At 37.6% G+C, this 16,772-nt stretch overlaps 1 protein-coding gene across 2 annotated transcripts in view; it reads right to left on the reverse strand.

Annotated features, from left to right (window-relative positions):
* LOC106920359 (zinc fingers and homeoboxes protein 2-like) overlaps positions 1–16,772 on the reverse strand; it is a 145,600-nt gene that overhangs the window by 84,000 nt on the left and 44,828 nt on the right. For both annotated transcript variants that reach the window (XM_014991317.2, XM_088010420.1), the window contains exon 2: positions 14,929–15,097. The gene's annotated coding sequence lies outside the window, so the exon portion shown is untranslated. The remainder of the gene's footprint in view (positions 1–14,928; positions 15,098–16,772) is intronic.

Here is a 16,772-nt window from a genome sequence, read left to right on the forward strand (position 1 = left end):
GGTATTCATGGGAGTTAGGGACCATAGTCACTCAGCTAACATCCATAAATACCTGAAAACCTCATTAAGAACGCATATAACTGCCTATTTTATTACTTCTAACTCCAACAATACATTAATATATAATAATATGAACAGTGGAAACAGTTTTAGCGCTACTGCAGAAGCTATAACATCCATTATCCTCCTCATCTCTGGTCCGGTTTTTATTATAATTACATCTAAACATTTAGCATTTAAACGAAACCAACCTGCAAACAGGTGGCTGTTAATGCCGTTAAATGTCAATGTGCATTGTGTAATATTGCCAGGCTTATACTGCTCCTGTATATATGAAGAGAGGAAGCCAAACAAAATTATGTCAGACATTTGCATGAAATCTTTCATCTAAATCATATTAACTCTGCTTCCATTTTTGCAGTAATTATAAGATTTTTTGATTCTTTTGTATTTGCTGAATGATGCAGAGACATTTATTTCTAAACCTTTTGTCTCTGCGTAGCATAGCTAGTTAGCTGGCAGAAGATATAATAATTGAAGCACAAATTGGACACAAATCTAAGACTACAACCCAGAAACAGTTAAAATATGTTTTTTTTTTCTTTACCAAGATAGAAATGTGCAAGATGAATGGCAGCTTCTCCTCTGGTTCTGGTTTCTGGTCAAACTCTGCAGTCTGCTGTATGTGGCAGAAACAGAAAGTATGGCTTTGCCTGATAAGAGATGGTTGAAACTCCTCTGAGATTTGTACCTCAGCATACTAGCATCCTTGAAGAATACACTCCAAGGGAACTGAGGTTATCTGTTTACCGGGGATTGTTTCACCCACAGGAATATGCAGAGATGACTCTATGTGCTTAACACCGCAAACTAAGATGTCACAGATACCAAAAATACAACCGTTTTTGACGGCAAGCAGAGGAGGCAGAACAGGTCCAGAATAATCAGTGGCCAAGAACAGGAAGCAAGATTCAGAGCCAAAATCACTCACAGCACTGATGGGTAGCAACAGAGGTGGTGGTCAGAAGTCATATTGAAGTCTGATTGTGTCGGAGACATAATTAGAAATGAGAATATGGAACAGGAATGCTCCAAGACAGATGAGCAGGTGGTTACCTGGGCAGCAGCACAGGTGAGAGCAATCAGTATGAACGGCGGGGACTGTGAGCAGGACTGCAGCATGGGACATGACAGAAACCATTCAAAAGAAAGTCCATCAAGGCCATCTATCTTGCTTACAAGATAGAAAAATGAGCCATTTGAAAACTTTCCCGATGCACAGACAGTCATCATATGTAACGTAAAGGAGCGCCGCCTGTCAGTCTTATAATGAAAATGCCGTTTTAAACTGCAGGTGCAAAGCAATGAGCGGAAGCCAAGTGCAGCCTTGCTACCTGAGCAGATGGCTCTGCTAATTAAACATCTACAATCAGATTGTCGTACTTGTGTTAATAATTCTGTGCAATTAGCATGCAGAAACTATTACTAGGCTTAAGTCAGCCTTTACGTTTTATTTTTGCTATTCTATCTTGTTAAATCCAAATTAGAAAGATGAATGGTAAAGATAATCTTACAATCTATTTAACTCTCCAGATATCATTTTGCATACACAAACTGTTCTCTTTTTTTGTTTTGCTATAAGTTGTAACCCTTGAGTTCTATGTATCCTTTATATATATATATATATATATATATATATATATATATATATATATATATATATATATATATATATATACACACACACACACACACACACACACACACACACACACACACACACACACTTAAGATGTCTATAAAAGCTCCCTGACTGCTTCAGTCCTCCTAAGAAAAAGCTCCATCTTCATCTACAGCGGAAATGCAGGTTGGGGAATCCTTCATAATATTTACAGAGTTTACTGAGTTGGCTGATGGCTGTGTTTTCTTATCCTCTAACAGAGAGGGTGATTTGACTGATGCTCGTAACAGATTGCATCACAGCAGGGGACGAACTAAAACGGTTTACGCACCGCGGCTCTCCCTAAACTGTCTAACAGTGGCAACGCTCCACCTTGTAAATTTGGAATAGCAATTTTAGACATTTCCCAGCAGGCCATCTCCAATTGGCCTGAACTGGTGGGACCGTTTGAGATCACTGAGGACCACCTTTGAAGAGCCGGGGAAAAAAGTAAAAATAAAAAATAAAAAAGAACCTGGCTTTGTGAAAGCAAACACTCGCTGGTCTTTAGGAATGCACCTGAGCACAAAACGACTCATTTTTTATTCATACTTATTGTTATTTTTTCGTCTTTCAGTTGGAGCTTTTAATGCCTTGATATGAGTTCATACCTGCCATACAAATGCGTATACTGCTTTGACATGTGACCCACACTCACCCTGCAAACATCAAGGTCTACTTGCAGCCACAAAACAAATATCAGCAGGAATTATGGAAAATGTCACACCACCAATAATTTGGCTCTTTTGTAGAGAAATCCGGATAAAGGCAAGCAGAGGCCTACATTTACATTTGTGTTGACAACGGTAAATAACCTCTGTTAACCTAAAAGTCTGTCTCAACATGGCTCTGCCACAGTCCAGCAGCAAATAAAAGTGAATGTTAAGATGATAAAAATGCAGCACTTACAGCTTTTTTTCTTTCTTTTGGAGGCTGGAGAAAACGATTGTCTGTTTTACCACAACTGCAGCAAATACGGTTGCAGTGCTTTCCTTGTAAAAATTATTCCTACCCATCTATATTTGGCACAGTTTGCCATGTTAAAACCATCAGCTTCCATGTTTTGTTGGGCTTTTATATGATAAACCAACTCAAATTGCTTCAGTTTTCTGTGATTCTGCAATTGTGAAAATTCACACAAAATCACCAGAACTTTTTATCGCACTAATGCATGATTGTGAGTTTAATGCTAATTTTCCACAAAAATGGTCAAACATATTAGGCACAAGCAACTGCAAACTCCCACCTGAAAGAGGCAGTGGCTCATGCTTCTACTTCACCGCTGCCTCAGCCTTACTTTATATCAAGTTATAATACATTATCAATGTGGCAAGTAACAATAATTGAACTATTTAAGTTATTTAAAGGATAAATATATTTTTGTGAAATCTATCTGTTTTTTGTCTCATCATGTAGATTTTGGAAGAAGTTCAATGGAGATTAAAAAAAAAATATTGCAAAATTTCTGGCAAAGATTTCTTAAGCAGCACCAAAAAAAAAAGCAATTTTGTAAACAAAAAGTAAAAACAATAGTGAAATCCTGGAGGGACTGCATAGAGCAGAATTAACAACAGCAGTTAAATTTTTCAGATCTAAGTAAGATCTATATCCAAAGGGAAAGTCTCCGGGATACTGAAGAACCCACCTGGCAGACCCAAGGTTAATCATTTTGGTCTCATAGTTTTACAGATGGCATTCAGCAAATCTCTGGTTGTCGTTTTAAGAGTAAATACAAAAACAAAACAGCCTAGAGCTTTCTGAGTTAACCTCTACAAACTCCAGCAGGTCCTTTGAATTTTTTTCCTTGCCCCAGGGTTTGCCTCATAGGCTACATAAAGCGTGCCTTTTTTCATTCAGGGTGGTTGTCATTTCATGGAGCTTAAACCGTTTTGGATAAACAGACTTAGAGAGTTCCTCTGAACTGGCTGTGAAACTGTTGCAACATTACAAGTGACCAGCATCAATTACAAGTCTTTCACAATCGAGGTAATGTTCTACTGTCTCGAGATAGCTCTTAGCATAAGAACTGAATTTGTATGTATACATTTAAACAGCTAAACCACTAAATCTAAGGTATTTTGGAATAACAGTCATTCAGCCGTGGTCTTTTGAATGACATGAACAGCATTAAATGTCCCTAAAGTACAAATAAAAGAAGAAAAAAAAAATCCACCTTTAAAAGTCTTTTTTTCGATTAAGAAAAACCAGATACTTCATTAGATGAATCAGCACTCAACTGCACCTTTAGAAAAGTGGTTTTAAAATTGAACTGGTCAATGTCAAGGAGAATAAAAAATAAGTCATTCTGAATATCAAATTCCAGTGTGAGTAAGACTTCACGACGAAGCATCCTTGATTCTCATCGCATCTTTTCACCCGGCTCTTCAGGCCTTTTGAATATCTCTCAAACTCCAGGAGGGGAAAAAAGTATTTTTGTTGGGGAAAAATGTATTGGAGAGCAAAATCCTGATGGCCTTGAAAAAGGTTTTGGAGACTTTTTCAAAAACCATCCGCAAAATGAAATTATTTATCGCTTCACTGGATTTTCTAATTTCTCCAACCAAACTCGGGTCCTTGAGAATTTCTCTTCGTTCCAACGTCTGCTCACTCAGGAAATAATTGAACATCATTTCGAATTGTTGCTAAAGTTTCACTCAGAAACAGCTCATCCCATAATGGAGTGCTTTGCTGAATATTAGTAAATTCTGCTCGTTTTAGTGCTTTCTTCTCCCATTTCTCGTCTTCATTCTTAACACCCCAAACACATTTCCTCTGGCTATAATTGGATTAGTTACTATTTTGAAAAAAAATCTCTTATTTCTTGTGTCTTTAAAAGTGTTGTAAATTTGTACGTTACTGACACATCCAGCCCTTAAAAACAAAAGCAAGAAAAAAACTACTTGGAGATTAGTTTTTATCTTTGTTTTTAAGGAATATGTCTTGAGTGGCACTTAACTAAATTGAACAAATGTGTTGCGGATGGATGGGTGTGTGCATGGATGGATGATTTGAGAGAAGCTGTGAGGCAGCTCTACCTTTCCAGACTGCGCTCATTACTCTAAAAAACACTTGACTTCATCATGGCCTCAATTATATGGTGCTGAATGAACTCCAGAGTTACTGAGCCGCTGCAGCTGCAGCTGGACGTAGGAGGGGGGAGTCTGGATGGAAAGAACATCTTCATGCAGTTTAAATCCTGACCTCTTTATATTTTATTACTTAAAACATCCAGAGAGCTAAAAAAAGAAAAGAATAAATACATAAAAAAAGAAACTTAAATTAAGCTTCTGTTTATACTGTATCTTGCGCTATGCGGTCGTTCTCAAAAAGATCGGTCTGCTTTCAGATTTATTCTAGGGCAGGAAGATGACACCCTGAAGAATCAAAGAGCTACATCTTCAACTACTACAAAGAGTTTAGCAACAGATGGTCTGACCCCCACAGAGGCCTGATCTTAACATCATGATCGTGATCTATGATCACAGGAAGAAGCTCAGGACACCAACGCAACCTAAATACACAGATGGCAAGTTCTCCGAGATGCTAAATGACCAACTTAAATCAAAAGCGTGTAGGAGAAAGTAGACCATGGAGAAAAATTAGAAAACTACTGGATTTTCTTACTTCGTTACATTTAAAAACATTATGTAATTTTATTCTCCCTTGTTTTCTTTCTGTATTTGAGGCAGAAATAGTTAGAAGAAGGGGTTCTGCTCAGATGGGGTCAGAATTTTGTTACACATCACTCTGAAAAAAAACATTGCCACCTTGAAACATGGTGGTGGCAGCATTATGCTGTGGGGACATTTTCTTTGCAGCAGGTTATAACAGGATGGCCATAGTAGAAGGAGTGATTGAGTAAAATTCAGGGTGATCAAGGAAGGAAACCTGTGTTCAAAAGTCAAGAAACTGGAATGGCGCTCGACTTTCCATCAAATCTGAAGATGCAAGCAGAGATAAAATAGGTCTTTTTTTTTATACAAAATGGGTCGCATACTGATTTATTTTTGTGTATTGTGACTATATATTGTCACACTTTGTATTTAATTACCTTAATAATTCAAATAAAAAGTGTAACTAAAAGCATTTGTCTTTTAGTTTTTACAAGATCAATAAAACTGACTTTGTATTTAGAGTTGATTTTTTAAAATAAAATAAGGTCATATCTTAATTTAGTATCCCAATATCTTCATGACCACTTTACATCCCCATTAATTACGAAAGCTGATGAACTATTGATTTAAAACTATGAATCTAAATATAGATCCTGAAAGAAAACCCGTTAGAAGCTGAAAAAGACCTGAGCCTCAGACAGAGGTCCAAATTTGGTAGGACAATGACCTGAACTACTGTGGGATGTTTTAGATCAAACTATCTTCATGTCTTATAATTTTCTGATTAAAGTCAATAAGTTTCTACGTTTTTTTTTTTTTTATGCTTATTTTTACATAATTTCCTGAGTTGAAATGAACTTAAAACTGATCCAAGAAAAAGTAAAAAAAAATCTGAACTGAGAATTGTTCTCAAGTGAACACACAAGTCTTTTCTAACAAGGACATAAGAAAAAAAAAACAAAAGAAAAAAAAACATACAGTGTTAAAATTAAAGACAAAACGTGCAGCACCCACAGCGGAGGAGCTGAAATCTCTCAAAATCATCACATCAATAAGTAAAATGTCAAAAAGAAAAAAATTCTCCTGCTGCAGCCAGAATACGAAAAGTCTTCTGTACAGGTGTTATTTAGGAAAACCCACAGATACACACACAAAAAAATAAAGAGAGAAGATTTAAAGAACAGAGTTTCGATGGCCCAGTTCAGCAGCGGCAGCAAGGTCAACGTTTCACACACCAACTCAGAGAAAAAGGCGAGCAACAATCTGCCTGGCCACATTGCCTGCCCACACACACCTCCTCCACAGGTGTGTGTGGATTTTTAGGGGTGAGTCATTCTCTCCCACGTAGCACATACCTCCAGCAGTGGTTGCGGAGATCCCACCAGCGCCGCACCGCTCCTCCCAGTCCCAAAAAAATCGACTGGGATTCTCGATCGCTCCCTGAAGCGGGGCCTAGCGCTCAGATTTTCAAACGAGAGCGCAACATCTGAAGGCAACAGATGGCGGTTCGACGAACAACATCATGATCAGACAGTGACACAGCATTAGGGCACAGCGTTAATTGTGCAGCCTTTGTTTTCTACACTTAATACCAAAAAATGCAGCAGTGTTTTCAGTGTTTTCATACATTTAGATCTCCTGTTAGTGAAATAAAAAAATGTGATGTACAGCTTTGATCCAGAGCATAATTAAAGTGATCATCAATCACAATGCGAATGTGTAATAAAAAGAGAAGCCCTGGAATTGGAAAGCTGCAGGTTTCATTCTTGCTTCCTTCTCTGTCATACATTGATGGGCACCTGGGCAAGGCACTTAACTGCAAGTTACCAGCGGATCATCTTTATTAAAGACACCAATAGATCCACATGAGACATGTGAGTATAAATTCATGTGAGCAAACATACTCGCATGTGTACATATGTGAGTATAACTGGTTAAATTTGACTCTAGCACAGTACCATATTTTCCAGACACTAAGTATTTAGAAATTGTCAAATGATATATTATTTAATTGCTTTTCAGCAAACTCAAGAAAACTCTTGACTTTGGCTTGGAAGTCTGCTGGAGGCTGATCTGCACTCTAAATCAGGGTGGTCTGGAATGTCTGTGCTCCATCAGCAAAGAGCGCAGCGGAGCGGAGACGCATGCAGTGTAAATAAAGGATGATAGAGAGGCGGTTGCATTGCAAGAAACGGTAACACCAAGAGGTCTCCCTCTAAAGTCATTTATAGTCATCTCCTTAGTCACTACTAGAGCATGGAGATGTGACTTTTTCCAGCAGTTTCAGAAGGTGGCACCGACAGATAGGCATCGTTATCTAGATGCGGTGTGGTAAGAAAATCTTACGAGGTAGCACAGATCACAGATCGTCTGTGGATTTGTTCCTTCAGTTCTGGCCGTCTAGCACTCAGCCTGTGATTTTAGCTTTCTTCATGGCTACAAATGGTAATGTTTAATTCTTGGTTCATATCCACCAGTTTGAATAAATATTTAACGTGTCAGTGAAAACAATGCGTCACATAGAGCAAAAAAAATACATAGAAGTCACAACTGACTATAACTTGTGGGACCAATCGAATTATGAAAAAAAGTGTGATTTCTAGTCAGGTATTAACTGTAAATAATGTTGACAATTCTGATACTTATTAATGACACTTGGGAAATGTAACTTAGCATAAAGCAACAAAGTCAAACTCTGAATAAAAATAAATAAATAAATAAATAACAGGTGCAGAGGTGTTTCTGCAGCCCAAACATTGTGCCATTTGGTGGATTTTTTCAGGAGAGGTGCTTCATAACACCTTTGATGCAAATATTCTTTGCCCAGATGACCTGAGTGCAAACTCCATCCATCACCCTTGCAGTATTAGCACAGAGCTCCATCGCTTGAGTTTCAGAGAGCCTATTCAGCTAAGCAAACAAACCTTTCTGAGCGCCCAGCAGGGCTGGCAATGGTCTTCGTGCTGGCTGCAGCTTAGGAGGGAGCTCAAAAAGAAAGAACTGGATGGCAGCCAAGCAATGGTAAATGTTGGCTTCAGTTGGCTCGGTTTTCTGGATGGATAAACCCAAAGACTACTGATTATGATTCATTCTGCTGGTCAGCTGGAACATTCGGATGCAGAAATTGTTGATTAGGGGCTCAGGAACTTATGTTTAATCTCAGAAGACCTTTCAGTGCTCACTGATATTTTTAGTGGCTCTGCAGTTACAACATGTCATGTGTTTTGGTGTTTGGTCTGGATCCACTTCCGCCAACCCTTGGTGTTTCACTGCGTGTTGAAAACAAGTGACTTTAGTGGCTTTGAATCTGACAAGTTAATTGATGGGCTGCCCCTTCGTTTCACCATCTTGAGGTTTTCAGTCATGTTAGCAGCACGCCTGTGGGGATGGCAATCTTGCTCTTTCAGTTGGAACACCAAAGACCGAATGCAAGCAAAATATTCCCATCGGTCCCAGCTGTACTTTGTGGTGGTGCTAGTTTACAAATGCAAACATTAGATGGTAATCATCATAGTAGTTTAAGCACTTAGATTTTTAGATCTGGTTTTGTGGCTAATCTAATCAATATCTATTAGGAAACGATTACCGGTACTAGTTCCAAATAGTGATCAGAAAAGAATGTTATAAACATCTCAGAATCACAGAGACTTATTTTCTGCCCTCTCGATGTATTCACATTTGTTCTGTATCAAAAACCATACTGTTACTACTCAGACAAGCCTTGTAACTCTAACCCTTTTCAATTGAGGAAGCACTTTTTACCCTAATACTATGCAGCAAATAAATCTCCCTTCTTCTTAGAGGAGATCTGTAAGATTCGGGGGTCTGTAGCTTTGTTGTATCGCCATATTGAGGGTGTAGCACATAAATGAATCTGGGACACAAATTCAGAAGACTTTCGCAAGTGAAGTTGGCAAAAAAATGTTCTTATGTTATGCAGCTGGTATGTTCTCTTCTTTTACCTGTTTTAGAGAGTGGCTAAGAAAGTCGAGGATCACTTTTAGACATTCTGATCACCTTAAAGTAGTATCTTATAGAATAAATTGAAAAAAAATAAATTCTTAGGGTGCCAATACATGCAGAACTTGTAATTTATTAAAGATAATTTAATTCTTATTGTGCGGTCTTTGCCTTACTGAAATGTTCTAGCATGAGCAATTGTCGTACTCCAGCTCCAAGGTTTATTACACATCTTTACCGGTTATGCCAATAATATGGAGGAGGCTGTGAACCTTTGTGAAAAACCCTGCATGTCTAAACAATTTTGAGAAATTTACATTTAAAAGAAAAAGTCCGTCATATATTCAGATGCAAACCTGTCTCGATGGATAAATAATTTAAATTATGAACATGGAAAGGAAAATATTCACTTTGACAGTCTGAATTTAGAATGTTTTCTTCACTATAATCATCATCCTGAAGTTTTTACTGTGTAAAACTGATCATTTCATGAGTATGACACACTGCACAAATCTAAGACCCACAAGGACCTCCATGCCGGCTCCAGATGTGGCGACTGAACTTTTATCTCAAGCAATAGAGCCTCAACAAGGTTTGTTGAAAAGTCTCCCAAAATGTGTACCGTCCCAAATTACACAACCATGTTGTGCAGCAGCCAGCCTGTCTAGAAGCACGGACAACAAAGTTAAGTTGAGTGCCGCGGGGGCACTACAGGCTGCGGACGCTGCCATGTTTAAACCTGCTGAACAGAACGTGCTGTTCCTGCAGAAGGGAGAAACCGCTCATATACTTCTGACTGAAAATCCATCTCAGATTCTCCTCTTTCCTAAAGCCATCCTGAGTCTGACTTCACTTCCAGCTTGAAGTACGTGTCACTTCTCTTTTGCTCTTTTATTTTCCTCAAGGATCACATCTCTCCTCTTCTTTCATTCTACTCATTTGTGCTCTCTGCTGCCAGATCATTCGACACTTTGCACTTTAATGTGTCCTTCCCTCTTCCTCCTCTTCTAAAAACCAACTCTTTCTCACATTTTAACACCAGAAGGCCACTCTGCAGAAAAGAGGGGAAGAGTTTTGAATTTTGGAAATTAAATGTCATGTCTTTCAAAGTGACCCTCTGACTTTTTCCTCTGAGCCACTCTTAGTGGGAAAAGGTACTCATCCGAAAAAGCCTTCAGCCATCCAGGTATTATTCCTCACCCCTCATCAGAACTCACCCTCTATTTGCTTTTATTTTTCTTCTTTTCCACTGCCTTTAAAAGGCAAGATTTCCACGTCTTTTTTATTTTTTATTTTTTTAAGGTTTCTTATATTCAACAAATTAAAGCTGAGTAGCAAGGGGGGAGGCAAATTAAACACTAAAATGATCCAGAGGGAGGAATAGACTCCAAACAAATAAATACCTCTTAAGGTTAAAGCTTTAAATTGTGCCAGAATCTACTCTTTAAGTCTTCAGGTGATACTTTTCAAATCACTAAAGGACACCAAAGGGACAAAGCGAACCCAGAAATGTGATACTGCTGTGTTACTCTGATGATTTCTGTAAAAGCAGGTCAAAAACCTCTCAAAATGGGTTCTTTCAAGCAAAACGAGTCCCTGTTCCTACAAGATTGAAATATTATGAAGTGACTACGTATGAAAATATATATTTAAACAGTAAATTTGAATACTTCCTCCGCCTTTTTTCTCTACCTTGACATTGCTGAGGATCTGGAGCTCATCTCTTGTCTCATCAGAATCTCCCCTGACTGACTCATTCGTATTGCTGCAGATCGGGACTCTGAACACATCACTGGGACTGACTCCAACTCGCTTTAACAGTCATCACGCTTTCATTTAAAATGTGGCCACTGTTGCTTTTCATCCTCCTGTTAGAGTCCAGACCTGCTGTTTTGTTTTTGTTTTACAAAAGAGGTTTTTGTCTTGTACTTGGATGGTGTTTGAATGTCTGCCATTCAAAGCCAACATCTATGCAAAAGCGGCTGAGTTTGGGATTGATAGTTTATGAACTGATCTGCTTTTACTCCTACCTTCAAAGAAAGATGAAAAGCAAGCTGTAAAAGTGTCTAATGTAGCCTTCATTTAAACTGGCCATTGTTGAAGTACTGCACCCCAACGTCAACAAGAATAAAGGACTTGTGATCGCACGCTTTTTGTTTACTATGCTATAAAAAAACTCAATAATCCCATCTACTTTGTTTATGATGTTCACTCAGGTTTGATGCGACATTGAGGAGATTCTAAAATCTCCAAAAGTGGTTAAACAAATCAGTCAATGCAAGACGTGGAGGACAGTAACCTTACTGTACACAGGTGGTGAGTTTTATCCTGATTAGGGTTGTCAAAAGTATCAATATTGCAATAAAAGTGAGTAATTAATTATTCAGAGATACTCAAACCTTTTAAAATTCAATACAAACTGACTCATTCACATTGCCTCAAATTGTTGGCTTTTTCTGAAAGACGTGCTGCAGTAACTGAGTGATGTTTAAATTCTGCTACCATGCCAAATACAGCCAGAAAACAGTTAAAATTATTATTTTTTATATAATGAGGGCGTGCTTAACCCTGCTGATTGGTTTTGAATAATTTATCAAATTAAACTATTGTCATATTGTAACAATTCAAAATGACAATATAAATCTGATTATTTGCTTAACTAGAAAGAGCCAATTTCTTCCAAGAAATGGCTATGCAGTATCAGTGGTACATAGTGTCAAGTATTCTTAATATTTAAATTCCTGCAGTGATTTTAGAATTGTAAAGAAATTAATAAAACACACCCTGAGGCCTTGACTCTGTTAATGTGGCTCTAACCATTTTCTTATCAAGTATAAATAAAATTCTTCAACATATACAAGTGCTAGTTGACTTTGCTGCGAGGTCAGAAAAACTATTTCACCATTTAATATGCTCTAAAATATGTCTAGTTGTTTAATTACTTTAAAGCTGATAATTAACACTAGACAGTAGATAAAAATCCTATTCAAACACACAAAGCCTTTTGGGGAGCATTTAAAAATAAAATTTTGGAACAAACGTGAATAATTCTTCACACATAACACCTCTTATCAGAAATGCAAAAATTATTTAAAATGGCACTAAATTAAAACTAAACTGAATATCTTTCACTTTTAATACAAGATAAATACTATTTTTAAGAATAATTCTCACTTTAAATAAATTAATGTTCAGCCTGATGAGACGCATTCGTTGCATTTTTAAGAAAAAGCAAGAATGCTCCGCAGTGCTTCACGTAAGTGCTGGGATAATAAATGAAGCCTAAAACGGTGCAGGTGCATCGCCCAAAGTCAAGTCTGTCATTTTTCCTCACTGTGTATCTGTTTACTAGTGCTTTTGAGGAACTGAAAGCCTCTTCTGAGTCACAAGCACAACACATTCATCAGTTGGAGAACGCACTCTTACACTACAGCGATGCAATCATCTCCCCGGAGACTTCTATCAAAGGCAGCTGTATGTTTTAACACTGTCATTATGCTCCACATAAGAATTAATCTTGAGTTGTTCACACAGATAAAATAGTAGGTTTTCAACAGAATAATAAATGCAAAGAGTTCCCAGTGTTGCAACAAGCAATATGCTCAGATGGCAAAATTTCCACTAAGTGGTTACAGCAACAACCCAACAATCTCTTTGAGAGACAACAGTTACATGTCCTCGTTTCCACCTCCAGTGAGGTCCCCATTAAACTAATCCAGTCCTGCTGGCAAATGGTGACCGACGAAATGTCATTTATTCTCTTCTCTACCAAAGTTCAGCAACCTGTACGGAAATGTCACCTTTGAAAGTAACAACCTTTACGCCCTTTCCTCCGTCCGGTTGGAAGAAGGTTACTTTAAGTTCAGGAGATTTAGAGGACATGGCAAAAAATAAAAATTTAATTTCAGTAGTTCAGTTATTAAAAATAACTAGCAATAAATAACATTTTCATAAAGCTTTTTTTTTATTCTTATTATTACATGCTTAAGTCAAATTTCTAACTTTTTATAAAATTACACTGATCAGGCTGTTATCAACCAACAAGGATTATTTTTTCTTTGAGGTCTGTTGTCATCCTAAAGAATATAACACATGCACACCCATTTGTGTTAATTGTATTCTAATTAAACAACTAAATATATCAATGATAAAAAAAAAACCAACATAACAAGCAACTATTTGTTACAAGCAACAGTTTTGAATCCAGGAAAAAAAAATTTACTGTAAAATTACAGGACTTTGCATGAAAGCATACATCCTTCCCCTTCAAGTCACACTTGTCCCAATATAAAATCAAAAATGCATTTTCTGTGTTGGCTCAAACAGAACAAATGGATCATAAACCTCAAATGGCCTTTTGCTGCTGTTGTTTTTAGGTGTGTTGTTGCCACCCCATCCAGGATGCCCTGGGTGGGGAGCCACATCATCCATGTCAAAAACTGCCACTCATTTCAGTCAGTTAAACATCCCACCTCATTCTGTTAGACAACATCATTCACCTGCTGTACTCTGCAACATGTTAAACAGTAAAGTCATCCAACCAGTATGATTTGGTCTGTTTTTTAAAACAGAGTTATAGTTGAACTGGCTTTACAAAAACAAGAACTCAGTTTCTCTTCAGAATGGTTCAGTGGTTTCATACCACCTGTTTGTTGTTGTTGAGTCGAGATGTGTCAGTTTGTGGCATCCATGATCCCAGATGTGGCCATGTTGAGACTTGCAAACATGACCGTCACTATTTAAAGTAACAACACACTGACCTCACTTTTTGAAAATTGAACAGTAGACTTGGGTATCCTCGCTCTGTGCAAATACTATGTGTATCCCGATACACTGCCAACAATAAAATAAAATAAAGACATGTGAGCTGCAAATCTTAATTCAATAGGTATTGGTCTAGTTTAGCCCGTTTAGGCTCATCTGAATACCACACAATGTGATGCAATGAGATTCGTTACTGAGATGAAGACTGAAAATGACAACTTGCAACTGAATGAAAATAACTTTAAAATAGATGTTTATGCATATGTACTTTCAATGTAGGTGTTGAGTTATAACTATTAGTCAGTCTCCAAGAACAATTCAAGTATCTACAGTGCAACAGATGTGAATGCCAGTTGTTAATGAGCAAAAAAAAAATTACATTTCTACATTTTGAAAATTAGAAAAATAATCAGCCTCATCTGTGTGGCCTTTATAACCACACAAGGATAAGAAGACTTATAATACTGAAAGAATGACAAATACATTTTCAGTTTAAGAAATCAAGAAATAACTCAGCTTTTATAAGAAAAAACAAAAACAAAAAAGCCCTGTGGCAAAGCCAAGTAATGCAGATACAACGTTGTATATACATGTACATTCTTTAAGTTTTTTCTTCTGGAATTATCCATGTGATTAAGTTGGGATAAATTGTACGAATGCAAGTTTTTAAAAGGGTTGCATGTAGACTTCATCCAACATCTTAATTTACATTTGATTGCTGTTGCTTTCCTAATGATGTCACATAATACATGCGCACATCTGTACATTGGTAATCATGAAATCTTAGCTTCAATAACAAACACCATCAGTAGATTGGTTAACAAGTAAGCGAGTGGGCCATTTGAAAAGAAACAAAATGTTGGTACTCACTGCACTTCCTCTAACGGGAGGGGCTTCACCAGAGTGGGCGGGTCTCCGATTTTATCTTCCACCTCCTCCTCCAAACACGGTCTGTCCTTCTCTTCCTCTCTTTTCGTCAGTCCTCTTCTTTCTAAATGTCAGTTAAACCAGCAGCACTTGGGGTATTCTTCTCTGGTGTCTGCAAGTAAAAAAACAAAACAAAAAAACAAACGTAAACGCTGTGAAAAAAAAAAAAATTCAATCAAAGAATGGTGAGCAACAAATCAAACCATCAGTAAACCTGAAGTGTGTGTCAGAATAGCGATGCAGAGAGAACACGGTGAAGTGCAGGTGATGGTGGGTGTTTGTAATCCTGTGATAGTACGTGTGAATGAAACGAGTGGTTTCATCTCGGGGTGGACCTTAAAAACTGCCCTACAACTTGGACGACAAAAAGAAAGCAGCGGTTGCCATAGCAGCATGAGCCAAAACAGAGAAGCAACAGAGAAAGAAAAGGAGAACAGGTGAAGAAGACAAGGGAGAAAACGAAAATTTAGAAGTCAGTGAGACAGAAGTCAAAACCTTAAGACTGCACGAGTTCAGTTCTCTCGTCTGATCTTATTTATTGGTGTTCTAAAGGTTGCTTTTCTTTCCAGTTCCATCTCTCTGTGGTTCATCATGTTGGTATTCTGTCTCAGCTACAAGGTTTGCATGAAACTTGAGTGTGTTCAGAAAAATCTGTTGCAAGGTATTAATAATAGCTGAGCCAATTAAACTTTTACAATTGTTTGCTATCTAATTTAATAGGTTGTTTTTTCTCAAACTTGGTGTTTTGTACCTGAAAATTAACTGGTACTTATACTCATTCAATTCAAATTGAAAAATAATGAATTAATGCCAAAGAAAATTAAATCTCGTAAGTGATATCTTTAAAGAATTGTTGGAGATGGTGATGTTGTGGGCAGGATGGATCTCTTGTAGCAGTCAGTCTTCCAAGCAATCTGATGACACCTCTGACTGAAGACTGCTGCTGAATGACAGTCTCATGATTTCATGACATGTAACAGCTTAATGTTTATGATATTCTACAATGGCAAAACCTGGATGACACCATTACCAGCAAGAACTGCTGATCCACCTCATTTGCTTTTGCCACTCCTTTACATTTCTGTTTGGCCATATTGTTAGAAAGCCGGGCTGAGAGCCAATGGATTTGGAGATATGATCCTTGCCCTTTATCAGTTGCAGAGGTCATTTGAACCTCCTCCTTCTCTCTCTGCTTCTTATAGCCCAGTTCAGGTATCATTTGTGCTTTTGAAATGCTAATCAATTGCTCCCAATGGCAACATCCACAGCTTGTTGCCATGGATGCACATAATAACAACTGTCCGAAGTAAAAAAGTAAAGCACGAATCCTTCAAGCTGCACAGCATCTAACAAAATAACTGCCAAACAAGCAATGCCTCAACCGAAACAATTAAACAAAAGTCTACAAAAAGAACAAATCAGAAGTAACGTAACACAGCTACTCCATCACAATCAGCACAATTCTAGAACAATCAGAGACAAGAGAAATTATAGCCAACAAAAAGCCTGTTGGCAACTTCCCTGTTCGGTTTATTCAAAATTCAAGATTTTGTTTAAATAACTGTAGCACATCTATTTCATTGTCCATCGCAAGAATATTTTCACAGACCTGCTTCTTCTCAAACCTTGCAAATATAAAAAAAATGCCTTAAAACACAAATGTGCATTGTTGACAAACTGCATGGCCTCTTTTTTTCAATTGATACATAAGGGATTGTCTCTGCTTGGCTGGCTGATATAACATTTCCAGCATTTTGATTGGTCTAGGAACCAAAAGGATGCTACTT

The sequence above is a fragment of the Poecilia mexicana genome, unplaced genomic scaffold (genome assembly GCF_051168715.1).
Source record: "Poecilia mexicana isolate PSO_F unplaced genomic scaffold, ASM5116871v1 scaffold_11, whole genome shotgun sequence".
Classification (NCBI taxonomy): Eukaryota; Metazoa; Chordata; class Actinopteri; order Cyprinodontiformes; family Poeciliidae; genus Poecilia; species Poecilia mexicana.